Below are 17,259 nucleotides of genomic sequence, written 5' to 3'. Positions count from 1 at the left end.
ACAGAGGAAAGACTAACACAATGATCAAGAAGCCCTCTGAATAGCTCTTGCAACACTTTGTCTAAATTGTCCTATTTAGGAGCTGAGTTTAGCAAACTGTCCTGTAGAAGAGATGTGGTTCTGCTCTCTAAACCCATCAAAAATTTCTCACGATTTGTGTGGATCTCAGGGACAGGCATGATCTGTAGATGCCTGGTGCCTTAATACAGCTGCCCCGCTGGCCCCACTCTTCCCCTGCCAGCACAATTTCTTCTGGAGCCAGGCTGCTGCTGGCTGGCTGCCCCCATGGTTATGGAATAGCAGTCGGTGGGAGGCCCAGTTAATGTTAATGCAGTCTGAAGCAGCTTTAATTCCTGATCAAATATCCACTTGGAGATACACAGGGCCAGCAAAAGATGCTGCTGCAAACTGTTTTTGCTCCACTATCCCACAACTGTCTGTATTAATCATAGAAACACAGGACCGCAAAGGATCCCCTATTCCAGTCTGCAGAGAGTAGATCTGGACTCTCCACCACAATAATGTAGTCCATGCAAATTAGAGATGGGCAAAATTTTACAGCAATAGTCTGTCTATTTTCCCATTTCTCCCATTAGTGTAGTGTAGAATAGCTCTCTGTGTGTCTTTGAGTATTTTGTCCAGTCTAGTTTTCAATGATTCAAGTGATGGGACTTTCACCATTGCCACTGGGGGACTATTCCATTGTTAAGAGACCCCACTAATAATCAGCCATCTTTTTTTTTTCTTGCTCAATTTGCTCCTATTATGCCTAGTTATATACCCTTATAGTAAAGGTAGCAATGTTTTCCATTATGTTTGTTTTAATATATTGGGTATACAATAGCTGACATTTAATTTCATTTCATAGTTAAGCTCTTGTGAAAAATTCTGGATCATAGTGTCTACAACCATTTATGAAACACATTAATCATGAGTGTAAAGAGGCAATGAATTCAGTGATAAAAATAGAATGCCCCATAAAATCTATAAAAATAATCCCCCATTTGCCTTTCAAAGTTTCATCTCAAAAATACTTTTCAAGGCTAACTACACATGGACACCTAAAATATTCAGCAACAAAATAAAAACATTGTTTTCATTTTAAATGTGTATAACACAATCTAAATGTGCAACCTCCTTTCCCCAAAGGAGATAGCAACTGAGGTGGTTGTTCCTTAATGAGTTCTGTGAAGGTTTTGCTGATTTTTAATACTCTTCTGGAAAGGTCTGTCACCAGTTTTTGCCTTTAGCCAAATTTTGCTGCTGTTCTTTCAATATCTGAAGAGGCGATTACCTGCTACAAACAAACTTTTGACAATCGAAGAGAAAAAGTGGTTGTTCTTCTGTGCTCTCAATTGTTGTTGTATAAGCTCTGTGTGTGTATGTGTGTGTGTGTGTAATTATTATTATTTTTTTTTTTTGGAGAGGAGTATTATAATTTTATTCTGTTTGGTGTTTTACGGAGGCAAATGTCATTAATGATGCACTTAGCACCTTTTAAAAATAGGTTTTATGCTCACTGTAGTTTGACGCGCAGTCTTAGAAACTTCCTTCACAAACTGGAAACCAATTCTGTAGACTGGAAGTGTTGGTAAAGGGATTGGGCTCTTTTCGGTTACAACAGAAATCCTCCAACAGAAGAAGTTTGCAAGATGAAGTTGTTTCTTACAATAGAAGTCTCCATCCCTCTTGCTGGCAAGGCAGTGCTTAGTAGAGCGCTCTTCTTCCCCCAGACCACTCTGCAGTTCAGTTATGTCCTCATTTGCGTTGCTATCCCTTCCATTCTGAAGTCATCCATAAATGTGTTCATGGTTGAATTCATGCGAAAGGAACTTCCAATAAGGCTTAAAGCAGGTAGCCAGGGTTCAGAGATGTGTTATCTTTTTTTCTTCAGTTGGCCAAAATAGCTTCTGCAAGCCCAAGGAGAGCCTTGTGCTGGCCTACAGCTAGCAGAGAGCCTCGCTGCTTCACCACGGTGACAAAAGCTGCTCCATGAACCAACTGAAGTGCTTCTGTGGACCACAAGTTGAGAAGCATTAAGGGTCAAAACCTGGCTTTGAAGCCAATGGGAATTTTGTCCTCTCCTGTAGTATTTTGGGCCTGAGCTTGTTCCCACTGAAGTCAGTGTGGGGTTTACATTGAGTTCAGTGGGTGCAGGTGTGATGCTTTATTTGCAGGTCCCATGCAGCACTTGAGTTGTGCCGGAACATTCCAGAGCTCCGTTCCAGCACTTCTTTTGGAAGCCAGAACAGCGTTCAGGTACTTCTGATCATGACAAATATACCAATGATTAGCACTTTTTCAAAAATCCGGCACCCACCCCTGTTAATTCAAAATTTTCTTCTTGTTGAAATAGTTATGTCCCAGCACTTCTTTTTCTAGGGCTCGAGCACTGGTTCTGTGATGGTAAAACTGGCGGCCCATCACCATAACTGCGGCTGCTTGTTTGAATTAAGGAATGGATCTGCTGCACTTCATGAAAACATGCCAATGGCTGCAGGCAATATGAAATGATCTCAGGAGTGTTACGAGAGAGGCTGCTGAAGCACAGAACACATTTTAGGCACATCAATCATCTGTACGTATTGTTGTAAAACATTGTACAATGGGGCTTAAAACACTTCATGTGCCTTCTAAAATTATAGTCACACCATGTACCTAGAAATGACATTGAGATGAAATCTCTGCTGTCTCTCTGGAATTCTCCAGATGGCAGAAATGAATTTTGTTTTCCCTAAATATGAGAGCATGTTAGAATTGTTGGGTAGATATGATGAAGAAATGTACACTTCCTGGGCACAAGATCTGAACCTTCTCTGTGTATCACAACTTAATCAACCCAGTCTCATATGTGATGAGACTGGATTGTCTGAATTAAATTTTAATCAAAAGGTGATACAGTGGTAAATCTTATCTGTGCTGATTTAACATTTATTTTATTTTTAACAGCTATCATTTGTGTTATAGCAAAAATTTCCCTTGCGCTACAGATAAGAGCTCCACAGTGTGGATCAGACTTGAAGATTTTGATCACAAAGTATAAGCAATTATATATGTTTCCACTAAAAATATTTCATGAGACACAGACATATGAAAATACTTATTCTCCTGGATGCATTTGCAGATTATTTAGTTTAAAATTAGAGAAACATTGTGTAGCTTTTCTTTTCTTTTCTTTTCTTTTCTTTTCTTTTCTTTTTAAAATGCATATTATACATGCAAATATAAAATGTGAATAATTAAAATATAAAGTACACTAACTGTCAAGCCTTGCATTCCTTACTGTGGGAAAACTTTGGTTGAAGTCAATGGGTACTTTGCCTAAACAAATCCTGCAGCATTTTACCCATGTGTGGTAATTTGAAACAGTTTCTTACTTTGTTAGATACCAACAGCTATCTTTTGAATAACAAAACGTTCAAATCTTATATGTCTATTGTAGCTTTCTGCTATTCTCTGGGAGATGAAATATCCAGTGGTACCAGAAGCTTCAATGCACTTATATTCCAGGAGAGAAACCCTTTACAAGGTAAATACAGAAGATTCTGTATGAGAAATGTATGTGCATATAAAGACATGGAAGAAAATTGACATAACAGTACTAATCTATTTAAGTCTTCAAGTGTGCTCAACTATTTTTCTGAATTATGTCTAATGGATTATTGTTACACTGTAGTTTGTAGCTAATCTTATATTTTAGTCTTAACTGAATATACATATGTGTTTCTTTTGAATACAAAAGGACCTGTTTCCCCCTTGATGCATTAGTTTTTGGATGTAATGGCAGAACAGATTCCTCAGATGAGCAATTTCCGAAGTTGAAGGAGCAGATGGCTTATGGCAGTGCTTCTCAACCCGGGCTCTGGGGCCCACTGGGGAGCCCTAAGCAGATTTCAGGAGGTCCACCAAAATAAATTAGAGAGCAGGGCTAGTATTAGACTCACTGGGGCTCAAGGCAGAAAGCCAAATCCCAAGCCCTGCTGCTCGGGGCTGAAGCCAAAGCCCGAGCCCCTTGTCCCTAGGCTGAAGCCAAAGCCCGAGCAACTTAGCTTTGTGGGGCCCTCTGTGGCATGAGGTCCTAGGCAATTTCTCTGCTTGCTACCTCTAACGTCAGCCCTGGCTTGTAATCTACTGAAAAACAGTTGTTGTCCAATGGATAGGCTGTGGAATTTTTATAGCATATTGGGGCACGGGGGTGGGGCTTCAGAAGGAAAAAGGCTGAGAATTCCTGGCTTATGGGACTTGGTAATGAGTGATGAAGCTTTTCTCCATCACTAGTTCACATTTGGTCTAGGTCAACATGACCAAAGTTATTACTGAAAAGCTGATTAGTGGTCTGTGTGAAATGAATTGACGATTTTTAGTCCACCCACATGACAGTAGCCACTACTATAGAGAGTAGAAACTGGCAGCCTTGCTGGCAGCTTCTGTTGAGACCAAAAATGTGACATTTCTTAATCCTGGTCTACACTACAAACGTATGTTGGTATAACTGTGTCACTCAGGGGTGTGGAAAAGGAGCTATACTGACTTAACTCCTGGTGTAGGCGGCACTATGTTGACAGGACTTCTGACTTTGACACAGTTACTGCCTCTCAGGGAGGTGATGAGAGAAGCTCTCCCATGGCTGAAGATAGCATCTTCTCTATGCTCTACAGCTGCTGCAGAGCTGTAAGTGTAGACAAGCCCTTAGAAACAGAACTTTTCTGATAGTGGAAGTAGCCCCTCAGATCCTGACTGAGACACATTGAACTTGTCTATGCACACAAGTATGCACCAGTTTAACTAACAGTGTGATTTTTGTACTGATTTTGCTGAACTGGTGTGGCTTTGTGTATGGACACTGTTACATAGGTTTAAACTGGGCGTACATTGATTCAGGGACAAGCTAAACTGATATAAGCCCAGTTTAAACCAATGTGTAGTGTCTGTACATTATGCTGCACTGGTTTAACTAAATTGGTGCAATATCACTTCATCTTTAGTTAAACTGGTACATACTTGTGTTCAGACTATGCCATTGGTGGGGGTAATATAGGGAAACTTACAGGTATTGCTTGTGCAAAAGCAGGGTCTTATGAATAAACAGAAGTCTTCAGTTTCCAAGCTATCAATCTAGCACTTTTTGCTACCAGTAAGGGCCAGATTCTTAGTAACTGTAAATAGATGTGTCTCCGTTGACTTAACTGGAGCCACATTGCTTTACACTAGCTGAGAGTCTGGCCTTACATTATTTTAAAATACAAGCTGAAGTGTTTATGATTCTTGCCTGTTTTATATTTTTGGAAGATAAAAAAAACCACAGTATATTTAAACATTGCACGCGAATCTACATTTCAAAGAGTGATGGAATCTGTGGTCAGAAACATTTCTGATTAATTTATCAAGAAGAATATGATATTTCTCCCCTCAGTATATTGGAAATTTAAATTTAATTACCAAGAGGTACAATAGGTTATGGAAAATCATTCTGCAAGTGGAAGTAGAACTCACATTACAACAACTGAAGCCTGACCTGGCAGAATGAAGAACTGTGGGATTATATGGAGCAGATTAGGGATCTTGTTCAGAATGTGGATCTCAGAATCCAGAAAACCAACTGTAATTAAGTATCAGGGAGTAGCCTTGCTAGTTTGTATCCACAAAAACAATGAGGAGTCCGGTGGCACCTTAAAGACTAACAGATTTATTTGGGCATAAGCTTTTGTGGGTATTTTTTACCTACGAAAGCTTATGCCCAAATAAATCTGTTAGTCTTTAAGGTGCCACCAGATGCCTTGTTGTTTTAACTGTAATTTAAATGACTGCTGTACATACTGAGGAAAACTTCCTTTTGTGTCAGGGAAAATTGTGGAAAATCTTCCCTTCTTTGTCTTGATGGTAAAAAGAGAATTTCCAGATTGCACTGGATGGTCCAAGAGACAGGATCTACCAGCTAGACCAGGTGATAATCGTTATAAATCCAGTACACTTTTGGCACTGGGAGAACCAATTGTTAATAAATAGGTTGAGATAATTGGGAAAGCTGGGATTCAGTAGTTTACAAAACTCAAATGTTTTTAAATACACTTGACTAATGCAAATCCAACTCTAAAAGGAAATAGCTTTGAGCAATTGGTTCCAGATGTGCTTGTAAAAGTTACAATGAAAAGATAATGAAGTTGTAAATAGTGGGAAAGCTTTTCTTCATCAAAGTGAGAGTTCCTTTACTCCTGAACTGATCAATTAGCAGGGATAAAGAATCCACATAGGGAAGAGCAATTCTAAACCCTGTGCCCATTCTGTAAATTACCTGTTTCAGGACAATCAGACCTTGCTCCAGGCAGATCCTCTTTCTGATGAATGGAAAGCCTACACTGAGTACATAGACCACATGATTTTAGATGGGCTGATCAAAGCTATCAAGTGTTCTCTTAAGTATCTGATTGAAAACACCAAGACATCATTTAAGTCCACTCCTTTATTTGAAGTGCAGCTTGTCCTTAATAGCAGTGAAACAACTTTTAAACCTTCTTTGGACCCTAATGTCAATGGCAATTTCTCTGATGTGGAGGGACTAATCAGAAACATTTACAGAATCGCATAATTTATTAACCGAGTTGCCAAACATCCTGGTAGACACTTACCAGGCATTATTACTAGCTGGTATCTTTCCTTAAAAAACAAACAGTTGACCCTTCCACCAGGCATTTAAATGTGATTGTTTGCCCCACCCAAGTCACCTGCATTCAGTGACTTATGGAGGAGTGAAAGGCTTTTACACGTGTATTTATTTTGAACTGTCATTTTCTACACGCCTGAACCTCTTCCTCTTTCCTTCTTGTATTAGTGCATCCAGTACTTTCCTTCAGCCACCAGAAGGTGCTCTTGAAATTGCACTGCATGATTATTTATTTTTTTTAACCCCCTCTAGTTTGCTTGCCCAACTTACAGCATGATGGCCAGTTCACACTGAGGTCTGGAGCTGGCTGAGCTATTTGCAGAGGACAATTTCTTTCATGGATTTAGCCTCTGCTTTTGTTTGTGAAGAATCCTCCAACAGTCTTGGTGTTTACAAATGGGTTCATTAATCAGACTTTTGTGAGCAATAGTTTATGCAATCATGTTTCAGCTTGTATAAGTCTTCAGAACTATTTGCTTTGCTACAGCTATTAGTGTGTGTGCTCTCTGTAGTGTGTGACTGGTCACATAGGTCACCTGATGTTGTTTCTGCTCCCTGCTACCCACAATCTGTATTAGCATGAATGTTCACCACAGTTTTTCTCTTCCTACAGACCAGTATAGGTTTGCGGGAATGTTCGCAGACAGTAAATCAAACTGGTCTGCAAATAATATTAAAACAATTTTGTAGTTTTAATTTTAATGAACATTTACATATGTTTTGTATCCAACTTTGGCTTCATTTCCTTTTTCCACAATGTATTTATGGCAGTCACAAGCAAGTGCTGAAGTCCAATCTCAGATATACAGGCCACCGAGAAAGAATAGATAAAATGTAAGTAGGTCACAGCCATATAAACTGTACAGAAGCAGCAATGTTGTGAAATCCATCATGAACGTTAAACAAAAAACATTTAAAAAGCAACTAAATGAAGCACAGCTGATGGGAATTGATAATATTTTAGGGACTAACCCTGGGTTGCAGCGAAGGAGCTTCACAGCTCAGGTTGGGCTGGGGATGTGCAAAGGTGGAATAAAGCTCATCTTTGCATTTCCCCACACCTGGACCAACTGTGTGCTGGGCCAGTCCCCTGAGTAAGTTAGAACAACCTGCTTGGAGGCTGTTTGCGCTGAGCTGTACTGGTTCCGGAGGCCTTAATGTCAGTGGAATTGGTGGAATTTGGGGAAGATCTGGCCACATCTCCTGTTCTGCCACAATAGCCCTGATGTTGGCTGAGGAGGCAGGGGAAGATGACATAAGAGCCAATATAGACCAACTGTGCCACCAGAACATCCTTCACATTGTGGCCAGCTCCACAACTGGATTCCATTTGCTGAGCAGCACAAAGAAGCTGCACAGAACCCAAGAACAGTATTTTTTATTAAATTGTCCTTATGTCCTTTGCTGCTGATTTGGGCATTTATTTATTTATTTTAATTACGGTAGCCCTGAGGGGCCAGTTGAGAATACAGCCCCATTGTGCTAGTCAGTGGCTGTTTCTGCCCTGAACAGCTTAAAATCTAAATAGATAATACCAGTATTGCTAACCCCCACATTCAGAAATCATGAGTCAGATCCCCAAAAGTTGTGAGAGTGACTAAAAAATAATTTGATTATTGATAACCCCCCCACACACACATTAACTGCTTTTTATTTGCACTTGGTCACATTTTCAAGGGTTTCTCTGCAACCATGAAGGCTTGACACTTTTTTTAAAAATAAGAGCTGAGATTCTCAGGCAATCTCCAGCTACCAGCAGCTGGGGCTTTAAGAAAACCAGTGCATGTAAAGAGATGCATTAAAACTCTGAGAACTGGCAACACTGCAAGAAAGAGACAGGGTGGGGAAATGGCCACAACGCACAAGCAGGGTAAACAATGTGATGGTTTTGAAAAGCCACATCAGTGCCATGTGGTTTGAGGGGTTTTTGGAGGCTCTTGGAGGTTTTTAATTTGGTGGGGTGGGGTTTTGTTAGGAGAGGATGAGGTAACCAGAGAGAAGAAAGGAAAGGGGACAGAAGGGAAGGGAAGAGCAGGGGAAAGAAGGGAGGGCAGCTGGAGAGTGAGTCTGAGGAGAAGAGAAGGTGAGGGAAGGGGCTTGAATACAGCCTTCAAAGCCAGTCACAGAGCGGAGCCTACAATATGGAGAGACTGAGCTTTATGGTCTCCATTGTACCTGCCGTTATAGCTTCAGCCAAAATAATCTCTCACCAAGATGATGTCACATCAGTCACCCACTTTTGCTGTCTGTCTGCAGGGACATAAACCCTGTGCTTGGGCAACAGGGAATTCTTGGTGCGGGGTCCGAGGACCCTGTCTTCGGACTTCAGTCTCTTGAGATCCAGCAGAGGCTGGCTCTGGCATCATTTAGGACCTGGTTGAAATAAGGCTTTTTATGTTTTATATGGGTCAACTGCTTGGTGGGTAACTTCTCAGTAGGTATGGGCAATAACAGTGGTATGTTCTGTGGTCAGTTGATGACAAATAGACACTAACTGATTTGATTTTTTTCTAAGGACTTGAAGATGTTGGCCTGGTGGATAAAATAGAAATTACTAATCCCCAAGTAATCACGTTCAGTTTATTCAGGCAGCAAACAGCCAACCTGATTGCTAACTGGTATGTGGTTATTCACTTGCCACTGGGCTAACTTCTTGGGTCCTTGCAGGTACCTTATGGTTTGGCTTCCAGCCCACCTCTTCTTAATTTAAATTAAATCACTGGCTCCACTCACCCTTCAATTTTATTTGCACTTTATCAAGATGTGGATCAGATGGATACCCTGGAAGAAATCATGAGCAGAGTGCAATCGGTCACTGTTAATATTCAGGAGAATCAAAGCCACTTTAACAAATACAGCTACTTATGGATGGATGATAAATCTGAATTTATGAAGCGGTTCTTGTTCTGTGAAAGATTTCTTAATACCGAGGAGCTGGAATTGTATGCAGAATATGAGCTTCAGAAATGCTTGCCCAAGTTAGCACACTTTAAAGAACAAGTATTTTAGTTTTTGTGATTTGTTGTATTTCTCTTTCTTGTGCCGATAGAACAGCTATGAAATCATTACATTATTTTGTAGATTAAATTAAAAATGCTAATTATATTTTTTCTTTAACATCAATATTTATGTAACACTGTACAAGGAAGTTAGTGAATTTGAAAATCAGACTTTCAATGGCTGGTTCCTGGTTGATATTGAGCCTTTAGAAATATCTTGGATGAATATTATTAAAAATAGAGTTGGATGTTTAAGGAACATCTACTCAACCATGTAACTCACAGGTAAGCTACTCTGCATTCTCTTAACTGGCTTTGTTGGAAATTTGATCCTTTGGCCAAAGAAGGGAGAGGAAGACTGGAAGCAAAAAAACAGTGTGACCCCAGCTCTGTCATAGACTTGGTATATGACCCGAGGCAAGGGACATAACTTCTTTGTGCTTGAGTTTCCTCATGTTTAAAACATGAATAGTGAGATTTACCGACTTCACCGAAGTTACTTCTTATTTATTTTTTATTCTAATGGCGTTTTAGCTTGCCACAAGTATTGTGGATTTCTAATGCTTCTGCCATTTGCCTATTATGTGTTTATGGCTGAAGTAATACTTAAGAGGCAGAGCCATGCTGGTGAAGGAGCGGGGGTTCACCACCTGAGCAGCAGCGGATGGAGGCGTGCTGGCTAGGCACAACAAGAATACAAATCATAATAAAGGCATAATGAATACTTTGAGTAACACAGAGAAAAGAAGTAAGAGCTGACCCTGGCTACACTTTTAAAAGGTGTAACTTGCATTCTCCCCAGCTTAATCATCCTGTACAGGGAGTGGACCCTGATGTGTCACATCCCCTGTCTAGATGCCTTTCTGGATCATTCACCACAACCGGCAGTGCTAACTAGCCCCTTCGTCCTCCACTGGAGGATTTGGAGCTAGCCCCTGGCTGCCACCTGAGCAGGTGCACTGGGAGAAGAAAAAAGGGGAGGCAGGGCCAGATGGTACCACATCTTGCCCATTGAGAGAGCTTCAGTCATGCATGGGAAATCCAGTTCTCATCTTGTAAAAACTTAACACAATGCTTCTACATTTGATTTGATTGCATTTACTTGTTCATTAATATAATTGATGTGTGTGGCTTGCCTTAAGTTTTCACAGGCTCCATGCTAATTAACTGTTGACACTTTCTCACATTATATATCATTAGTGTTACTGAGCTAGAGAAATTCATTCATGAAACTGAAAAAGGTTTAGCTAACACAGTGAAAGGAGGAGGCTACCCCATTCCGGCTGAAATACTGGGGCATCTGATGGCTATACAGGATTGGCAGTCCATATTACAACATTTTCAAACCTTTAAAATCAACTGCTGAGCTACTCAGAACCTATGGGCAGCAGCTACTGAAACAGATCTATACAGAAGTGGAGGTAAGGATGCTGTGTAACACACACAACACTTTTTGTCATACTTGTTCAGAACTTTTTGTTGTTTTCTACCATTGTTAGCCTAATTCTGAGAGAGATTAAACTTGGATCTGTTTTTTTTTAAATCAAACAACGGATCATAGGTCAAAATCTGCAGTCCTTTGTCACAATCTGTGCAAAACTCCCCCTTACTTCAGTGGGTTGGTATGTATGGGGGAGAGGGGGAAGATTCACTCCAGTGAGGATTTCCAGGATTTTGCCCTATGTTCTTTAACTTCCTTCATCCTTTTAACAGTGACCTGCTTTCCAATAGTGTTATCAGTGTATTCCAAGGATAAAGTTCAATGAAAAGGTCTGTGGGTGGGTAGGTGGCGTGGGATAGCTGCCCAAAACAGTTATAAATTAATGGTTCACTAAAGAATTAATGTATCTATTTAAAGATGCTGTGCTTGTATTATTAACAATGCCTCAAGTTACAGAAATGGAAAGGATTTTGAAAATGTAATGTGTTTTCAACCATTTATGCTTTTTGTTTCCCTTCTTCATTTCACTCTGCTGGAATAATTAAACTAGACTAGGTAGTTCATGAATACATAGATTTGAAGGCTAGAAAGGGACCATTAGATCATCTGACCTCCAGTATATCACAGCCCATAGGCTTTCACCCTGTTATCCCTGTATTGAGACCATTCATTTTCAAGTTCTAGCTCTCATGTAGTCAGACAGTACTATTGCATCTCCATTTCCAGGGCTGCAGGAGAAATTTTACATTAAAAAGCCATTGGAATTTTTTCGTAAAAGCTGTAGGACACTGCAGCCTCTGTTGGTTGGATGGGTGCATGGTCAGTAGAGTCAAAGCTCTGCCCCCCAACGCGTCAGCAAGCACAGCTAAGTCTTCGCAAAGTTTGCTGCAGCTATAGTGCTGGTGCAGATTAGTTTCCTCTCTGGAGCTAAGGGGGAACCAGGAGTCCCAATCTGGTCAGCTCCTGGGGCAGCACAACTACACAGTGCCCCTTATTCGGAGATTGTAAAATGATGCTCTTGGCCTTAGTGGCCATGCTGTGAACGGGGTGGGAATCTCTTCACTGTCGGGGCTGGGAGGAAGGAATTCTTCCCCCCATGACTCCCTCAGTCATTAAAGGCAGCGGAACTACTCTGAAATCCCTCTAGCTATCATGGTAGCCCTGGTATCTGGTGTGCTCCCCATCACAGACTGTAAAATCCATAGTGGATCTACTTAGCCACCAGCTCTGCCAACAACCTCTTGTACACTGTGGAGCAGTCAGGAAAGAACAATTCACAGCTAACACTTTTGGACAGACCAAGGCTGCCGTGTTTGACTGTGAACTTCCCAAAGTTTAGAAATGTTTGGCTTTGGGGTAATTTCTAGTAAAAACCCAGGGACTGAGAGAGACCCAAATCCAGACACTAGACTAGAAAGAATAGGATATCCCACCAAGATCTGGAGGTGACAACTTGATATGACCCATAATGTTGTTGCTTTTAATTAAATGAATTTCATCACCCTTTTGGAGTTTATTTCTGTTTTTATTTCCACCAATAAGATGATCTTATTGTCAGCCTCAAGAGCCTCATCCAAAGCCCATTTCAGTCAATAAGAGTCTTTCCACTGACTTCAGTGGACTTTGAATCAGGCTTCTAATCAGTTAGAATAAAACCACCGCAACAAATAGATTATTGTGTTTTACGGAATTGTATTTATTCATGTAATAATAATCACTAGAGCTGGTAGGGAAATTTAGATTTAAAACAATTTTGATTGAAAAAAGAAAAGAGATGTATCTAGCTTTTTGTCCCCCCCACCACATGTTCCGATTACCTCTAATTACTCCAAGTAATGCACTGAAATTATTACATGTAACAATAGTGTATTCAGTATAAAGTCATATTTCACATGTGCTGAAGAGTTTTAAAGTTCAGTATCTTAATTGTTCTCTAGTATGTTTATCAAAATAACAAAATCAGTTATTTCAAACTGAACACAAACTTTTGTGATATTTATGTAAAAAAACTGAAGGAATTTTTGAGTTGCAAAAATGTAGAGAAATACTTGAAAAATTTAATTTCCATTTTTGTGTTTATATGTAGGTTTTAGTTAAATCTTGATAAATAGGGAAAACATTTAAAAGTTCCAAGGCTAAGAAGTTGTGTGTTAATTTCATCTCAATGTTAATTTTTATGCTAAGACACCTAGAACTCAATTTCAAAGGGGTTTCAACTGTGCCGTGGTTTTTGCAATGGGAAGTTTTCTGTGCAGAACTGTTGGATTGGGCCCTGATCTTGCAAAGACGAAGTTTTGCAGGATCAGGGCACTACTTGTTTGTATATGCAAATTGAGTAAGTTATCTCATTTGCATGAACAAATATCTGTTTGAACACGCACGCATGCAGAAACTGTGCTTAAATGGTCTGATTTTATGTGTGCTAATTGGAAGGCCGCTATTGAAAAGGTGGGCCATAGTGTGTAATATAGGGGTTTGTTAAAAAAGTTTTGTGTACCAAAAGTTATATCAGTGTGAATGTCATGATTATAATATTAGATTGGGTGTTTTACAAGTTAGAACATTCTCTGTGAAACTGGAACCTTGCTTTCATCCTCATTTTTCAAAAGATCAAAGCTCTGTGCATGAAACGTTTTTGTTTTTTTTTGTTTTTTTTCCCCCACCCACTCTAGGCACAATTTCCAGGAAATTTGTTGATCTGTGCTGGGTATGAGAGACCTTTCAAACTGATTGCTTTACTTTTCAATTCTAATCTTTCAGGCAGTCTAAATACTTGTTGGAAAACATGGTTTTACTATGGAAATGTGTTCTTTAATGTGCAATTTATAGACAGATTTCTTTGTGTCCTTATTTATGGATGTATTGTCAATGGATTGCTTGTGTTTATTAAGCTTGTAGCCCAGGTAAATGTCAAACCTTGCATCAAATAAGAAGCAGAAACTCATTTTTTAGCAATACAACTCTGGAAAGGCAATGTTGTCTAGTTACAGTAAAGAGCTGGTAGTGTGGGGTTCAAGCCAAGGTTGCTCTCAAAAGCATTGTCTGTGCTACCAAAAAAAAAACCCCAACAAAACACAACAAATTGCTTTTGTGTAGCTGCCTTTAACCTGCAGGGGTTGACCATATGTAATGAAACAGTGCTAAACATGTCTCATCCTTGGGTACACTTACAGCTTATCTATGTTCAGCATTACTTCAGCTGCACCTGTTTGCTGACACCTGTTATCAGCAACAGGTATTTTCTGTAGTGAAGATAAGGTTTGGGGATCTGTGGAACTCAGGCAAGTTATGTGACCTCTTTGGGCTAGAAGAAAAATTGAGAACAAGCAAATCATTGCTGAAATACAGCTGAGTTTCTGGATATGGGAGGGCCAAATTCTGAAAGCACTTCCTATTGGATGTAGTGCTTACTACTGGGAGTTCATGGGAAGTACAGTAACATCCGATACCAAGTGTTTGTAGGTTTGAGCTCTAAAGTATATAAACCAAATAAGTAAAAATCTTGTTAGTCTTTAAAACCAACCTAATTAATAGTGTGTTGTTGCAAAATTGATGTGTTTGGTACTGCTGAAGTTTATTTTCAAAATTAAAATACATAATCATATTCTAACTAGAAAATCCAGAATATTGTAAATATACTTCATTTTTGCCATAATTATGTTTTGGAAATTACCATGAGTCCATGGTTGGTACTAAATAAGAAGTTGAAGAGTGAATGATCCAAAGTCAGCTAGAAAAAAGAAAAGGGGTTGGGGAGTGTGTGTGTGTGTGTATGTGCATGTGTGTTTCTGTGAGGGGAGGGTTATTTGAGGTACAAACTGACAAACAATATCTGTTTGTAATGTGGTTAGGAATTACCTCAAAAGTGGAAGCACCTTAAAAAGATTGCCTTCACTGTAAAGCATGAAGTGGTACCTCTGCAGTTCAATGAAGTATCTGTTATCAGAAGAAAATGTGTACTTTTTTGAGGTGAGATCAGTTCTGTGCTCTGAACCAAATGATTTTTCGTTTTTTGTTCTGATAACAAGCTGGTGGTAAGCTTCACTGAACTGAGAAATTGTAAACTCTTAGAAAAGGCTGTCTAAAGATAACAATTCAATGTTTCTTGGTAATGTATTCTGGATGAATCTGATAATTTAAAGCCCACTTCACCAAAATGGGAGTGACGCTTGCGTCCTCTTTATCTTCAATTATGTCTAATCTGTTTCTAATTCAAACGTGGTGCTGCTGTTGTCAGATCAAATATAGATTTTAAATGTTTTATGCTTCTCCACTGGGAATGTTTTAAATGTATGCGGGCTGTCTGTCAGGGCTGTACAGGCTGAATCTAATAAAATTTTAGGTAAATTTAAAGGAAATAAAAGTGTACTTAAAAATGAAATGATTCATGGTTCATGAGATGGAACATATTTAATGAATGGCAGCTAAGGAAAAGTTATGGGATAGTCTCCATGGATCACCTACTTAACCTCTAAGGAGCCCTACTTCAGTAAATACATTGTATCTTTCATGTTAAACAGCGTGAGTTTAGCAATAGATTTAAACATGAAAAGTCCTATTTAGGTTTTGCATATGGATAAGGTAAAAATATCTATTGCTTTTATAAATTACTGTGACACTTCCATCACTGTAAACAGTCTGGAAAACATAGTTGCAGCCTGCAGTCAGTATACAGCATACATTAACATTTATTGATGTATATAGCTCATTCTTTCAAGCACCCAAGTGCTTTATAGTGTAACAATAAATAATATGGCACAGAAATGGGCTTATCATTTAAAACAGATCTTTTTAAACAAAGAGATTTACTCAAGTATATGTGACCAGGAAGGTCTGTCCCCAAGACCTGTGGGAGAAACACTGTCTTGAAGAAGATTCCCAAATCTTTTTCGGAACTTGACAATCAGTAAATTAAGGTGACATGAATTTCTTCCTCGAAATACTGTAGTCTGTAGATTTGGAGAGGGAGAGTCTAGTTTCAGTCTTTTAAAATGTTGCTATTGAAGTATGTTCCTGATTTTTTTAAAATAAATTTTAATTGCAAGGTTGTTTGTGATATAAAGCCTAAAAGTGGACATTATCATATCAGCATCCCCCCCCCCGCCGCAATTAGTTTGTTACTCCAGGGTTGCTTGGGAGAATTGGGCTTCAGGTCTTGATTTATTTTTTTTTCATTGGGGTAAGGGGGAAAGCATTTGTTTAACCCCACCCCTTCCAAGCTCCTGGGCCAAATTCTGGCATCTGGTTCAAAGTAGGTAAGAAGCATGTATCTGCTTATAATGGGGCAGAGTGCCAGACTGTGACTGGCCCTTGCAGAGAAACTGAGAGTTGGGAGGGATAATACCTCTTGTATACTCAGTGCAAGGGTCAGTCACAATTACCATCTCTGCACTTGAAGGGAACAACTCTGACTGTAAAAGTAGCCTCTGGAGTTGGTGGGTACTGACTCAGCTGCGTGACAGAGATGAAACACTTTGTGTCCATGACCTGTGTCATGTGGCTGGGATCTGGAAATAAATATCCATCTCTTACTGGTACTCTTGAGCGTTACACTTTTGTTAGACCCTCTGTATATCGCTATAGGTGCATCTCTTGCCAAAGGGATGAGGAAATGGTGAGTCCCTGTCCTCTTTTTCCCTCCTCATGTTTGTGTGGAGCACACCCAGTACAGTGGGGAGGCCATCTACCCCCTCCCCATAATGTTTCTCCAACTGGCAGGCACTGAATATATTGGAAGAATGACTCCTTTTCCTGATGAAACACCTCAGTGTGATGTTCTGATCTTCCCTTTTACTCTGGGATAAGATGTAGGTCATTTTCCCATCCCCACCAGTTGGTGTGTCTTCATGACACCTGCTCATGACATAGACAGGTAGACGGATGGAGAAGAATTCTGGGCAAAGCAATCTAGAGTCTCTTAAAAAGTATATGCAAAGCATTAGTCCATTGTTGGTAAGATGTTCTAAAATTACATCCTTAAAGACATTGCAAAACTGGAGGCTGAGTTGAAAAGTCTTCAGGAAACTTGCAGACATTTTTGAAGTAAGCGTGCCAGAATATAAACAGCTGAAACAATCCATGCCGATGTCATTCTACTGAAGTCTGTGTGGGACATGGTGGTTTTTATACAGGTAAGGCCACATCTCTGCAGTTGTGTT

General features: G+C 39.7%; 1 pseudogene; it reads left to right on the top strand.

The window, feature by feature from the left end:
- The first annotated feature begins 9,433 nt into the window (after positions 1-9,433).
- The window catches only part of LOC123378727, a 215,328-nt pseudogene continuing 207,502 nt past the window's right edge, over positions 9,434-17,259 (top strand).

The sequence above is a fragment of the Mauremys mutica genome, chromosome 10, assembly GCF_020497125.1.
Source record: "Mauremys mutica isolate MM-2020 ecotype Southern chromosome 10, ASM2049712v1, whole genome shotgun sequence".
In the NCBI taxonomy this organism is placed as follows: domain Eukaryota; kingdom Metazoa; phylum Chordata; order Testudines; family Geoemydidae; genus Mauremys; species Mauremys mutica.
The sequence above is the reverse complement of the archived record's forward strand: the minus strand, read 5'-3'. Positions and strand labels throughout refer to the sequence as shown.